This window comes from Elgaria multicarinata, chromosome 14 (assembly GCF_023053635.1).
Source record: "Elgaria multicarinata webbii isolate HBS135686 ecotype San Diego chromosome 14, rElgMul1.1.pri, whole genome shotgun sequence".
In the NCBI taxonomy this organism is placed as follows: domain Eukaryota; kingdom Metazoa; phylum Chordata; class Lepidosauria; order Squamata; family Anguidae; genus Elgaria; species Elgaria multicarinata.
The window spans coordinates 4,104,831-4,118,582 of NC_086184.1; the positions used below are offsets into that span (position 1 = coordinate 4,104,831).

At 51.5% G+C, this 13,752-nt stretch overlaps 1 protein-coding gene and 1 long non-coding RNA gene across 3 annotated transcripts in view; one reads left to right on the plus strand and one right to left on the minus strand.

Moving 5' to 3' along the window:
- GSE1 (Gse1 coiled-coil protein) overlaps positions 1-13,752 on the plus strand; it is a 402,911-nt gene that overhangs the window by 210,117 nt on the left and 179,042 nt on the right. The window lies entirely within an intron of this gene.
- LOC134408821 (uncharacterized) lies at positions 3,621-9,127 on the minus strand. The gene is made up of 2 exons (XR_010026131.1): positions 9,039-9,127; positions 3,621-4,052 (listed from the first exon to the last, which is right to left on the minus strand). It is a non-coding gene; the product is annotated as an uncharacterized LOC134408821 (long non-coding RNA).

Genomic DNA, 13,752 nt, shown 5'->3' on the forward strand with positions numbered 1-13,752 from the left:
CAGCGGATTTTTCTTTTCTTTCTTTTTTTAAGGAGAGATGTTAAAATATCTCAGGACTGCAATATGTGGGATTGTTGCTCCAGTAAATAAAGCTCTAGTCCCCCCCCCCTTTCTGTCTGCACGAGAGACGCCCCCTCGGGGTTTGGTGACGCCTGCTGTTTTTGCATTGCCTGGAAGCAGATAGGGTTAAAAAAAAAATCCCCCCAGGGAGGGGCAGCCTCCAGAGCCTTGCTGCAGTTCAGCCATGAATGGTGCCTTTTTAATGCTCCATCCTTCAATCCTTATCTCTCCTAATTTATTGGACGTAACTGGTGGTGCTGATGGATACGCAGCTCAGACCTTGGCTTCTAAATTTCAGCATTAATAATCCCAGCCTTCAGCCAGCTCTGCAGATGTCTCTGATTTAGCTGCTTATTCGGGAGGGGTGCAACCCCGTGTCCCTGGTGCCAACGCTGATGTGGCCTGCTGACAATATATTTGGGCTCGGAATTGCATTTCCCTGATGAATTAATTGACCTCTTGGTGGCAGGCCCTCCCTCGGCCCTCCTCCCTTCTTAGGCAGGGACGGATGTTCTAATGAATGGGGTCAGGATTGGCTCTTTGCCTTTCCGCCCCGTCCTCCCATCCCTCCTCCTCTGATCCTTACCCCTACCCCGCCAGGCGTGAGGAAGGGGAAATTTGTCTGGCGGTCTGTGTGTGACACACACACACACAGAGAGAGAGATGGAGAGACATAAACAAGGCATGCTTAATCTTTAATCAGCTTTGAACTGTAAAGAGCTCCCTGTCCTGCGAGGCAGATAGTGATGGTAATCAGCAGACCTTTACCAGATGTAATGTGTTCTCTGGCTGTTTTCTGTTCTACAGAACAGAGACTAAGTGTCATTTGTGGTGACTGCATCACACACACACACGCACACGCACACACACACACACACCCGTCAAGGACGTAACGTAGGGAACTGCCTTAGGCCAGGTTAAACTGTTCATCCACATTGCCTGGCGTTGTTTTCTCTGACTGGTAGCAGCTCCTGGCAGAGGTGGGTCTGTTTCACCACCTGCTTGGTGAGATCCATGCTTTTAACTAGAGATGCATGCAAAGCAGGTGCTCACCAGTGCAGCTGTCGGCTCTCCTTTCTCCTTCTGTATTGTGAACTAGAGTGGGAAGGGGTCTGTTGTTGTTGTGGCATGATCAGAACATAGAAATATTTTCGATCTGGAGAGAGAGGAGCTTTGGTCCCTGAAGCCAGACTCCTCGGGCAATAAATTTCAGGGGAAGAAACACAGCGCAGAGTTAAATTATGGAATTCACTACCACAAGATGTAGTGATGGCCACCAATTTGGATGGCTTTAAAGGGGCGGGGGTTGAATAAATTCTTAGAGGAGAAGGCTATCCTTGGCTACTAGCCCTGATGACTATGTGCTACCTCCAGTATCCGAGGCAGTAAGCCCGTGTGCACCAGTTGCTGGGGAACATGGGTTCGAGGGTACTGTTGCACCATGTCCTGCTTTGTTGGTCCCTGGTCAACAACTGATTGGCCACTGTGTGACTAGATGGACCCTTGGTCTGATCCAGCATCAGGGCATTTCTTACGTTCTTACATTCTTAAACCTGTTAGCAACTGCCAAGGTCCGCTGTCTCATTAGTTAAGTAGTGACAGGTTCTGAGGATATTGCGGCCTTGATGGTTCATTCAGAAGTCCAAGATTAAATTATGCATGCCAGAGTACAGTCCCGGAGATGTAGATGATGGGCTAAGAAGGCCCAATGAAAAGCCTGAATAAATTTTGCATAGATTTGCTCGTTTTGCATAACTTAGCTTCCATCTGCTAGCTCTGGGAAAGGAGCTAAGTTGAGCACTAAAATCCTGGCTGTTTATTTAGGATGGAGAGAGGTAGTATTTCCCACCCCCTACTGCCCACCCCCAGAAAGCTGGAGGTGGTATATCAGAGCTGATGCCCACAGCCTGCACGCCTGTTTCTTTTGTCTGGTCTGATCAAACAAGAGTTGTGAGCTTTTGAAGCGCTGCAAAATGAAATCCCTATTTGACCGGAACCAATAGTGCTCAGACAACACAGGAATCGTGGTTCCATTGTATCACCTTCAGAAAAACCTCTTGTTCTGTGCATGTCCACCAAACGTTTTCTCCCACCCCGCAGTCCACCAGGGAACCATTGCTTTTCCTTAGCATCCCGCCCATGCTGAAATGGCTGCCGAAATGACCACGGTGGTAGCGGTAAAAAAAAAAGAAAGCAATTTTGCGAGGACTGGATAGCGCCGTGTTCGAGAAGACGGCTGTAGACAATACTGAGCTAGATAGATCCGTGATCCGATTTGGCTAAAGGCTTGCCACACAAGGCGAGTTTCGCCAAGTCCTAGTGAGGAAAAAGGAGCTGAACTCTTCTCGTGACCCTTCGAGGTTGTGCTGCAGCTACCACCTCACCCTCTTTCTGTGGCCCTCCGTGGTGGGTATCTTGTGCAAAACCGGGCCCGGCTGGTCTCGTTGGCCACGGAGCCTGGGGCAAAAGCCTCTCTCCCTCCTCCTGAGCATGCCTGCATCCCCCTGATCCTCTCTACTCATCTCCAAGCCTTTAAAGATCAGGTTGAGATTAAGTGACACTGAGCTCGGGGAAGCAGGGAAAGTGTAATCGCACCCGCTCCGGCTTCACACCTGAGAACATGCTGCTCTGAATGTGTTTGCTTAATTAATCACTCAGGTGCGCGAGGAAGAGCGAGAGAGCGCACACGAGTCTAAGGGGGCCGGCCATAGCCTGAGCCTATCACCGTGGCTCTTGGTAGGCAGCGGACACGAGGCTAGACTTTAAATAAGCGTGCAATTATCGTCTGAATAATTGACGAACGACGGGCAACACTTCGGCACTCAGCGTAATGGGCTTTGGTCTGTTGCCACGGCAGAGGCGCCAGCCTTTTCGGTGCTGCCAGTTCCCCCCCACAGTTTTGGCAGGAAGGGCAAGTTGTGTTTTTGGGGGGTGCTTTCTTCGTTTTTTTAAAGTATTTGGGGTGGGTGGGCTGAAGTCAGGAATTAGTCCCATGTCCGGTACTTGCACTCTTTCTCTCTTGATTTACTAGAGGAGTGTATTGTGTCAACCTTCTATATGTATGGGGCTTGGCAAAGCTGGGTTGCCTTGCAGGACACCTTGGGTTCAAGTTCTTGAGGTGTACCTGGTGGCCTGGCACCAAATCACTCCCTCATACACCTACTCCGTAGGGTGCTGTTGGAACAGAGGTTGCAAATGTCCCTGGTTTTCGCATTGCGTTGTCCAGATGAGTTTACCCTTTATCGAGATTGGGACTTCTTTGCATGTGGAAGACAGCATTGCATGTGGAATATACAAACATTGGAAGCAGAGCCTTGGTCCTTTGAGCCCAATATTGTCGACACGGACTGGCAGCCGCTGCTCTCTGGGGTTCCAGGCAGGATTTTTCCTGCCCTACCTGGAGATGCTACCAGGAATTGAACCTGGGGCCTTCTGTATGCAAGGCAGGTACTCTGCCACTAACCCATGGCCCCTCCCCTGAAGAGATGAGATGTGATGATATCATCACATGGGGATGTCTGACACAGTGACCATGAACACCTTTCTTGGCACACGCCAGATTTCCTGCACCTTGTGATTTTTATTTCATTACATTTCTTCTTTAACCTGGAAGACTGGCAGACTGGAGAGCAAAGAGCTGCCTTCCAGCACCGACTTTATTTGGGTTCAAAAGAGTAGTTTTGTGTTCAGAGCTCAGACCCTTCCCTTAGCTTGCATCTAGTTTCTTGGGCAAGTTACTTCTATTTTAGTCTCACCGGCTTGTCTTCTGGAAATGAGTCATTTGTGATGGGCCATGGTGGCCATTTAATGAATATACTAGCCTCTTGCCCTCATGGCCTCCATGTAATGAGGGTGCCTTTGACACTCAAAATTCCAAATTTGCCCACTGACCCAAAAAGTTTAGGGACCCTGTAGGCCAACTTCTTGTTTCGTCGGCCTATTTTTGGTTCCCATTTGAGTCTTTGCTTCTTTGATGCCTTTGTAAATCATCCCTAAAAAGAAAGAAACAATAAAAAAAGTTTTCATTTTCATAGATGCCACAGTGCACAACCGTACCGAACAAATTCGTGCTTCAGAATTGATCCAAAATGTACAAGGAACAGGGGAGTATTTAATAGGCTTGAAAAATTGACTCGACTAGATATTGGAAGTTGCCTTTTGTGCCAAGTGGGATAACAATTATAATTAATAATAAAAAATATATTTATTTCTTACCTGCCTCTCCCTCTGGATCGAGGCGAGGAGCAACATGAAATAGAAAAATTCCATAAAATGCATGAAACTGATTAAAAAACATATGAAACTGATACAATATTAAATGGGGGGTTGTGTAGAGAATCTGTTGAGGATACTTTGTCGTATTTGTTGCGTTGTGTTCTGCTTCAGTCAGAAGCATTTTCCCATTTGAGGTGGGCCTGTTTAACACAAACACTCACACACACACACTCCAGTGTCAGTGACCTCTATTCTCTGCTGTGTTCAGTCTAAACATCATAGGTCAGCTGCAGGCTAAATCAAATTTGACTTGGTGCTGACCTGCAAACAACTCTTAATGTACAAGTACAAATGACCGAGGCTGTGGGGTGTGTGTGTGTGTGTGTGTGTGTGTGTGAATCTGCTGGCGGTTTCAAGGCGACCCCGTTTGAAGAGGGGTTTAGGCGAAAGGGAATGCCGCATCATTGAACATAACATAGGTAGTGGCCTTATATTGGGACCCTTGCTGCATCGAGCCCAATATTGTCGACACTGACTGGCAGCTTCCCTCTAGAGCAGTGGTTCCCAAACTTTTTCAGGTCACCGCCCCCTTGGTTCCACAAACTCATGCCCAGTGCCCCCTACACTACACTATAAAAATCATTATTCAGAATAGCGGTTTTCAGCGACCCACTAAGGAAGATAGTAACAAAAAAATTCGAAACAGTAACAATTAATTGAATATTTATTCAAAATCCGAAGCACCCGCTGCAGGCTTGCCGAGGGAAGGAGGAAAAAGAGAGCGAATGCCTCTGTTTTGCAGCCGGCGTGGCGGGGCACACCAAGCAGGCTTTGTCTCCATTAGCGTTTTGGTGCTTTTGAAACATTACAATTCACCATTAAAAGGACTCTTCTTAAACTGTATTAATACATGTGTGGATTCTTCCCCTATATGGCTTGGGACTAAACTACCTTCTCCCATAAAAATGTCCCTGGGTTTTAAGACCTTCTGGAGAGGAGCTTCTTAGAAAAGACCACCTCGAATGCCCCCCCCACTGCCCCCTTTTCTCGTAACGCCCCCCTATGCAATCCCACCGCCCCCAAGGAGGCAGTACCACCCACTTTGGGAACCACTGCTCTAGGGTTTCAAGCCGGATTCTTTCCTCGACCTACCTGGAGATGCCGGAGATGAATCGGAGACCTTCTACCACTAAGCTACGGCCTTTCCATTGATAGCTTGGCGACGTGTGGGGATTTAGTCGCCCCGCTTTGAGATGCATTACCGTATTTTTTCGATTGTAAGACGCCATCGATTGTAAGACGCACGCTAATTTCAGTACCACCAACAGAAAAAAAAGCTTTGATTCTAAGAATAATAATCGCACCCGCGATTCTAAGACGCACCCCGTTTTTAGAGATGTTTACATGGGAAAAAAGTGTGTCTCAGAATCGGAGAAATAGGGTATTTGAGGGTGTGCTGGCAGGCTTTAAACAGCTGTAGAGGTGCAAACCGTGATATCTGAGTGACGGTCTGCTTTTGCTTTCTTTGGCATGTGCTCGCTTGTGGAGCCCTTACTCATGAAAGGCCCAAAGTACTATTCCCCACCCTTCCCACACCTGCAACATTCCCTCTCCAGTAACTGAGCCGGGGTGGGATGACAGGAGCAGCACCGTGCTGTGCTGAGAGTGACACCTAGAGTTACGGCGATGATTTGCTCCAGGTCAAAAAGAGAGCTGGTGGAAAAGCAAGAACTTGAACTCAACCTTCTCCGCTAGGTCACAGGAGCGGCAGACGTTCTTTGGGCTGTGTAGGAGGATACGGGATGGCCAGGCTTTGTGGTGGGATTCTCATGCAGCCCCGTCTATAACCCAAGGACGGGTGTTTTGCGGAGACGCTGTGTTTTTGCAGAGGTTTCTAATAGGGCAGGACTGGCTTTTTATACGGCACATGAATCATTGTGGCAAGGAACAATTTCCCGTTCTTCTTCCAGCTGGCTCTGCCTCTTCCTTCCCATGTCTTCTGGCATATTGTTAGAAGAGTCGCTTCGGATGCAAAGTGTGGGAGAATCCTTACGCTTGCTCTTAACTTGCTGTGTGTTCAGAACACATAGATTCCCCCTCCAACGATCCTGTCTGCACCATTGGAAAAGCCCACCACCACCACCACCACCCTGACTTACGAGAAGGGAGCGCTAGGTGCTTCGCTTCAGCAACGGAGGAGCAGCTGCCTGGCTGAGCATGGCACAACTATGCAGCTAATTGCCCTTTCTTATAGTGCAGATTGTGGGTGGCCTTGACCAGGGAGAGAGCAGATGATTCCGGGGGCGGGGAAATAGAATAAGACAACTAGGAAGGTGCCAGGAGGTTGGCGGGGATGTGACCAGGGCTAAGGTGCGTAGGTAGCGGAGATGGAGCGCAGCCCATAAGTGGGAGGTTGCTTACGAGCCTGGGCAACTGCACTGGGGCAGAGAATAGGCACAAGAAGCCAAATGCCAGCCTCCTCCCTGCTCCCCTGCTCGCTCGCCAAATCCTGTGCGTGCGCGAGGTAACCGAAAACCTCCGAGGGTTTGCTTCTGTCACCTGTCTTGGCACGGACAGGGCAGGGGGGGGGTCATAGAATCATACAATCATAGAATAGCAAAGTTGGAAGGGGCCTACAAGGCCATCGAGTCCAACCCCCTGCTCAATGCAGGAATCCGCCCTAAAGCATCCCTGACAGATGGTTGTCCAGCTGCCTCTTGAAGGCCTCTAGTGTGGGAGAGCCCACAACCTCCCTAGGTCACTAATTCCGTTGTCGCACTGCTCTAACAGTCAGGAAGTTTTTCCTGATGTCCAGCTGGAATCTGGCTTCCTTTAACTTGAGTCCATTATTCCGTGTCCTGCACTCTGGGAGGATCGAGAAGAGATCCTGGGCCCTCCTCTGTGTGACAACCTTTCAAGTATTTGAAGAGTGCTCTCATGTCTCCCCTCCATCTTCTCTTCTCCAGGCCAAACATGCCCAGTTCTTTCAGTCTCTCTTCATAGGGCTTTGTTTCCAGACCCCTGATCATCCTGGTTGCCCTCCTCTGAACCCGCTCCAGCTTGTCTGCGTCCTTCTTGAATTGTGGAGCCCAGACCTGAACGCAATACTCTAGATGAGGCCTAACCAGGGCCGAATAGAGAGGAACCAGGACCTCACGTGATTTGGAAGCTATACTTCTATTAATGCAGCCCCAAATAGCATTTGCCTTTCTTGCAGCCCTATCGCACTGTTGGCTCATATTCAGCTTGCAAGTCCTCACCTTGCTGAGTGTGGCAGGTGGAATTGCAAACCCTACGAAGTAGATATTTCTGACCAACTTTTAAAACCGGCAAGCCGAACAACCTGTGAGCCAGTTCTCGTCGTCGTCATCCTTTCGACCAGGACTGTCTCAGCGTGCAACACCTTCTTGATACCTGCCCGCGGAGCTGTTGAACATCGCAGCAGGAGGGGGAACCGTGCCGCGCGCATCATGCCGGGGCCTGCCCGGCAATTGATTTAAATCATTTTATAGAGAAACCTATGCAAAATAAAAAGCCCTTAATCACATTTGTATCCATTTCCAGCCTCGGTAAATCAATTTGGATTGAGCCGGGTGCCACAGTTACAGCTGATCAGCGTGTGTGTATATGGTCAAATTAATGCTAGCCCGGGTTCACCTAATGGGGTCGCCGCCATTAGATTTCCTGCCTAAGCCGCAGCCTTTCCAGAAAGCGAGAAAACCGTGAGAGGAGTTGGTGGGAGGATCGAGGCGTGAAGCACCGAAGGGCAAAGGCCAGCGGTACTTCATCAGCGAAGCGCCTTCCTGCTGTTCCTTCCCAGGCCTGCTCCTCTCCTTTCCTTCCTTCCTCCCCAATCTGTCCCTCCTGGAAGCTGTGGGATTTTTCAAGTGCGCCGTGTACGTTGCTTGCTCCACATGGGCTGTGGCCCTCAAGCATGGGTGGGTGGGCGGGTTGCCCCTACTTCCCAAGCAAGGAGGGCTAGTGCTGTATCTTGCGTCCAGTTCTGGGCTCCACATTTCAAGAAGGACGCAGACAAGCTGGAGCGTGTTCAGAGGAGGGCAGCCAGGATGATCAGGGGTCTGGAAACAAAGCCCTATGAAGAGAGACTGAAAGAACTGGGCATGTTTAACCTGGAGAAGAGAAGACTGAGGGGAGACATGAGAGCACTCTTCAAATACTGGAAAGGTTGTCACACAGAGGAGGGCCAGGATCTCTTCTCGATCCTCCCAGAGTGCAAGACACGGAATAACGGGCTCAAGTGAAAGGAAGCCAGATTCCAGCTGGACATCAGGAAAAACTTCCTGACTGTTAGAGCAGTACGACCATGGAACCAGTGACCTAGGGAGGTGGTGAGCTCTCCCACCCTAGAGGCCTTCAAGAGGCAGCTGGACAACCATGTGTCAGGGATGCTTTCAGGTGGATTCCTGCATTGAGCAGGGGGTTGGACTCGATGGCTTTATAGGCCCCTTCCAACTCTGCTATTCTATGATTCTGCTATTCTGGGGCTCGGAACAGGGCTATCTCCGGGCTTGAGCATGTCCCTGCAAAATGTTAGTTGGGCCCCTTACAATATGGGCGAAACTCAGCAGGCTTCTCTGGCAGGAGCCACCAGTGCTGGGTGGCTGAGTCTGGGAGCCCCCATTAAAATCTCTCCAGGGTACTTAAAAAGGCCGTTCCCAGACCCCGATGACTGTTGCTGATGGGAGCTCAGGGCAAGAATCAACAATGGGCCCTTGGGCATGATGACTCCAGACCTGACTCACAGTGCAGAAGCAGCACACAGACCCACGGACAGACCCTTAGGAAGACTTCCAATGGCTAGGATCCAGCTTGCGGCTCCTTCTGGTTCTTCTTACTCTGTCTCTGTCACCAGCAGGAGAAACTACGCAAAATCAGCAAGTGGGCAAATTATAAACAGGTTTGCATGGAATGATATTGGCGTTGCAGAATTCTGTACTCCCCCTTTAGTGCAGGATTTGAGCACTTCCATATTCCAAGCACAGAGTTCACCCAGTGCTGTTTATGAATCCTGCACACGATGGGGTTTTGGAGGCAATAGCCCGCCTCCGAAGATTCAACTAGAGGAAGCATCTTCAGCAGAGGACGCTGGGAAAACAACGGATGGCACACCGTGATTCTCCTGGCTTTTCTTCCTTCTTTTCCCCTCTCCACCCCCCTCCCTTTCATGTAGGTCATGCAGCAGATAGCCTAGTGCATTTTCCACCCGCCCAGGCTCCATGCGCTGTGTTCCCTTTGCACGCTCAATTATTTATAATTATAGCTTTAACAGGCTCTGGCACTGTGTCCTGTCCCATTAAGAGAAAGGGAATGGTGTTTGGGGTGGGGGGGGGAGAGGAGAGGAGAACTTGCATAGCTGGTGTTGCCAGTACGCCTCCTTTGCTGTCTACATCAGGAGTGCAAAAGCCTTCTGGTTGCAGTCGTTCCCTAATCATTCCCAGTATCGGAGGCAGCAGGGGAACATGGGCAGGAGGGTGTTGTTGCACCCTCCTGGGCAATGGCTGGTGGGCCGCTGTGTGAACAGAGTGCTGGACTCGATGGACCCTTGGTCTGATCCAGCCTCAGGGCTCTTCTTGCGTTCTTATGTTTCTACCACGGACAGCTCGCCTGAAGCTTCAGCTCCTGCCCAGAGAATGTGTCTGTGAGGGGATCTACACTGCGTACTGAAGGCGCTTCCGACCCAGGTGGCTCTTTCCCCGGCAGCAGGAGACCGGCGGGGAGGTGGGCGGCAGCGGCAAGGATTCCCCAGCCTCCTCCTCCTCCGTCTCTTCCTCCGCCTCTTCCAGAGCAGGATCTACACCATCGTTTTCGGGGTGCACTGGAGGTGCACGCAAGCGCCTTCAGTACGCAGTGTAGATCCCCTCTGGGGAGACATTGAGAATGGGGTGTCGGTGTTATAGGGAGGTGGGCACTTAGACCAGGGGCACGGAACGTCAGGCCTGGGGTTCCAATATGGCCCTTGGGGGGTTCCAGGAGGGTCAGAGACCCTTTCCCCAGCCCCATTGATCATTTGGTGATTTCCCAGTTCTTATGCAGTCACCCCCTCCCATTTGTGAATGTTGAAATGTTTCTTCTAAAGCTCAATTGCTGGCAGTAAGTGCTTTAAACCTGCGGTCCCCATCCATTTTGGCACTACGGACCGGTTTCGTGGAAGACAATTTTTCCACGGACTGGGGTGGGTGGGGGTTGAGGGGATGGTTTTGGGAAGCCCCCCCACCCCCCCACTCCAGCGTCCTGGCTTTGCTTTGGCTGGGTGGGTGCCCAGCTGAAGTGAAGCCAGGACACTGGGGCGGGCAGGCGGCTTCGGAACGGCGTGCCTGGAAGTCGCTCTCCCAGAGCGGTTTCTGGCCGGGCGCGCCGTTCCAAAGCCACCCCACCCCAACATCCTGGCTTCGCTTCGGCTAGGCAGGCAAGATGGCGCCCCGTGCCCAGGTACGCTGGGGTGGAGGGTGAGGGTGAGGGGTGAAAGCAGCTCACCTGCGTGGCCCAGGGGTTGGGGACCCCTGCTTTAAACTACGAAATGCTGATGGTTTTGGTCCCTGACCCTTTTGACTTTATCCTCTGCCCACTGCTGGAATGTGCTCCTCCCCCACCCAAAAAAAGCTTCCCCGAATTGGAGTTTGACCCTCAGGCTGAAAGAGGTTCTGCACCCTTGACTTAGAAAATCTCTGTGATGGAGCAAGAATTTAATGGCCAACTTCATTCCGGGGGAACTGATCAGGGTGCCTGAAAAACCTGTATTAGAAAGTTTGAGCTGTCAAGGATACTGAGCCCAAAGTCTTTCCTAACCTGGTGCCCTCCAGATATGTTGGGCTACAACTCCCATCACCCCCAGCCAGCATGACCGATGGCTATGCTGCCTGGAGGATGGTGGCAAGGATTTTTTACATCAGTTCAGAGCAGCCATTTAGTAGCTCTGGGGTCTGATTTTTGTCTCCCCCCCCCCCCCCCATAGAGCAGTGAATTTGCCCTCCGCTTGTGGCATGTTGCATTTGGGGAATTTAATCAGGTTGATTTATACCACGGGTGGGGCAGTATCCGTCCCATCCTCACTCTCTGATGAGGCTGCTGTTGAGCCACTGAAATCTGTGGCGGTGGCAGAAAAAACATTGCAAGTTTGCCACCTATTATAGCAGCAAGCAACTAAGAAAGCCTAGAGTGTTTGCAAGTGAGATTTGACTGCTACAGAAGCCTAACATGGCCAAATCGTGCTTGAAAATGAGTGAAATTTGGCCGTTTTAGACCTCCATAGTAGTTTGCTGCTGAAGAACAGCAAAACAGATGTGTGTTTTCCACCGCACCCCACAGTGTGGTTTGCAGAGGGGGCCAGCCGGGCAGAAATGACCCCCCCCCCCGGATCCCCCAAAGTTGCCCACCCGTGATTCACAGGTTGGCCATGAATCATCCCACCTTTGGGGCAGGGGTTGTCATAGGTGAGCTTTGGAGTCTTTTCTGCCTTTAAGATTCCTGTTATTTCCCAAGTAGGTCAATGCCAGAGGTGAGGCCATCTTGGAGATGCAATCTGTCTTCCATACCTGCTTTCTCTCACCCTCCCTTTTCACCCAGATTCTCTGAATGTGTTCTGCTGGTCACATGGAAAACACACACACACACACACACACACACACACACACACACACACACACACACACTGTTCTTTGTGGAGAAAAAGCAATAAACAGATCTTTGCATCTGGTGGCTGCTTAATTTGTTTTCGATAGGTTTCAATCAATTAAATGCAGTCCTGGGGAATGGGGGAAAGAGCAGCAGTAATTGGCTAAAATAAATCACTCAGCTCTTTCCTGGGCAGCCGTAGCGAAGGCAGAAACGACCCTGTTTCTTAATCAATGCACAGGAGGCACTGAGGGTGGTTGGCTTGTGGGTTTTGTGCGTGTGTGCGTGCGTGTGCAGTGGTAGATATTTACGCATCAGTATGGCACTGAGCGAGCCGGGCTGTGGAGCAGGCAGGGTGTGCCAGAGCCTGGTGCACCAGTGATTAACGCACCTCTCCTGTGCCCAGCGCCACCGTCTCCGAGATGACGTGATCCCGAGCTCCCTCTTTCTCTCCCTCCCTCTCTCTCTGTCTTCCTTTCTTTCTCTCGTTCTTTCTTCCCTGGGAGATTTTCTCTACCTTCAAGGCTGCTTGCCTCTCCGCTGATGCCTCCGCCTTTGTACTCGGCAGGCAGTGAGCAGGGAGCCCGGAAATCAAGGCTGGGAGGTGAAATTGACAAGGCGGTTAAGCTGCCTCAAAAGCCGGTTTCCTTCCTCTTTGGAGTTGTAGGCTGTGTGTGTGTGTTTGAGCAAGCTGCAGCGAAGGTCGGGCTTTTCCCCAGCTTGGATGAAGCCTCTCGAGAGACTCTGCACTTCTAGAGAGCAGTCGCCTGCCCTCAGCTCTCAGATGACTTGTGCTTTTGCTCCGCGTTTGAATTCTTTCCCACCTGACCTTTTCTTCCCATTTTGGGTTTTGCTGACTCCCAAGTGCTGCTCACCGAAGTGGGTCTTGCATTTCTTCCCACTGAGGAATCCCCTACTCTGGCAGCCAGCGCCTGATGGCCGCGTCAGACGGCCCGTTTCCCTGCTAATGTTTTAAAAACAAAAGCCAAGGAAGCAGGCCGAAAATAGGGCAGAGCTAAGGTTGGAAAAGGCAGGCTTGAAAGCAGGGCCGGTGCCAGACTATTTTGCGCCCTAGGCCAGGTGAGCTACTTGCAAACCCACCCACCCCCAAATTGTGCAGAAGTCCCAACGTGTGCGCCGAGTGGAGAGCTGGGACTGGCTCGCTTCGACTTGGGACCGAGCCGTCTGGAATTCACCGGGACTTACTTCTGTGCGAACGCAACCCGCTATGCAGCCTGGCGTCCCGATCCCCTCTGCACGTTTACTCGGGGGAATAAGGCTTCCGAGTAAGGAGGCATAGGCGGGTCGGGCCGCACTGGTGCCTCCTGGTGCAACGCTTTCTCGGATGCAAGTCCTGTTGATCCATGTGCGCAGGATCGGGAAGCAGGAGAGTTTGCCTTGCGAGGACTCCACAAGTCTCTAGCTTTCCTGGGGGAAGGGAGAGGGAGTCCCGCTTGCCCACCTGCCTGGACATCGCGGCCTGTTTGAGGAGAGAGGCAAGGCGACCCGGTGCCCTTTCCTCTGGAGTAAGACAGAGGCTGGGTTGAGCCAGGGTTGAGCTCGCCACGTGCTTTTTCTTCTTCTTCTTCTGGCAGCGGCCTCCCGGCTCTGGGAGGGCAGCTTCCAGGTGGCTAGAGTGGCTCTGGGAGGGCGGCTTCCGGGTGGAAGTCCGAACGTGGAAGGTCCCCCCCTCCAGCGTCCCTAGCTTTGCTTCAGCTGGGCGGGCAAAGGGCGCCATCTCACCTACCCAGGCCCAGCTGAATCCTCGGGCCCGGCCGCCTCACAGCCAACAACGCACGTGAGTGCTGCGTGGCGCCTCTCTTAGCTTGGCGCTCTAGGCAGCCG